The sequence below is a fragment of the Notothenia coriiceps genome, unplaced genomic scaffold (assembly GCF_000735185.1).
Source record: "Notothenia coriiceps isolate Sejong01 unplaced genomic scaffold, NC01 NC01_scaffold00012568, whole genome shotgun sequence".
In the NCBI taxonomy this organism is placed as follows: Eukaryota; Metazoa; Chordata; class Actinopteri; order Perciformes; family Nototheniidae; genus Notothenia; species Notothenia coriiceps.
The window spans coordinates 1,424,836-1,425,955 of NW_011345269.1; positions in this window are offsets into that span (position 1 = coordinate 1,424,836).

The following is a 1,120-nucleotide window of genomic DNA, read 5'->3' on the forward strand; positions in this document are numbered from 1 at the left end:
TGGTGCAGCCACGAAACATACTACCAATAGAAATACATTGCTTTTTAAATCGTTCTGTGTGACACGATAAAAAAGGGGAAATGGTGTTGGTGAACACGAATCAATAGATTACATGTCGAGACTATAACACGAAATGCCGTGAGACTGGGTTGCTCTGTTAGCAGGTTAATAAATGAGTTCCTTTCTTCAGTTGACTTTATTTTGAAGGTGAGTTGATTTACTTCATTATACCTGCGGTTCTTCATAATTTCATTAAACATTTCTCCTTGTTAAAATTGTCAGACACTTTTTTCTCCCTGCCTGCTAACTCTTCTTAAAGTTAAAAATGTGATTTAATTTGAGCTGGATAATGATTTCACTGACGGAGGAGATTAATTCCTCCGCTGCTCGTTCATTAGTCTTCAGGACGTTTAACTTTAACTCAGAGGATTAACACTCGCTGTGATGGATGCTCAGGATTATTTTATATAAAATACTTTGAGAGGAGGTTGCTTGTGTCCTTTATAATGAGCACTTGAAATGTTTGGCTCTATGAAACCTGATGAACTTATATGATTCTGTTTTCTTCAAGTTTGTACTTTGTTGGTCGAACGCACTTATTGTAAAAGCAGCTGAAGATGAAATCAATGTGTAATTTTCTGCGATGTGTTAGCTGACCACCGATCAGAGAGAAATACAGTGAGTGTGCTTTAGATCTGAGAGGATATTTACACCTTGATCCTGTCAGACTCGTAGAAAAACACATGATGTGTTAAATAATGAAAAGGAAACTGATCCAGGACTAAAACACAACATATGGCTCAATGCCCATTTTTGTACGTTTCTTGATTGATAAAGCTGTCTTTAGCTCTTTACTTGCTGTAACAAATGCACATTTCCCCTCTGTGGGACGAATTCATTCTGATTCACAATTATCTCTTTCTTAAAACGACTAAGCTGTTAACACAACATGAACATGTTAAACCCTGCAACAGGAAGTTATCAAAACCTTATAAAAAAACTTGACTGTGATTTTTTTTTTTTTCTAAGGATCGTGTGTGTGTGTGTGTGTGTGTGTGTGTGTGTGTGTTCCATCCATCATGTTTTAAGTTTTAACTTCTTCAAGGTCGCCCTGTCGCAG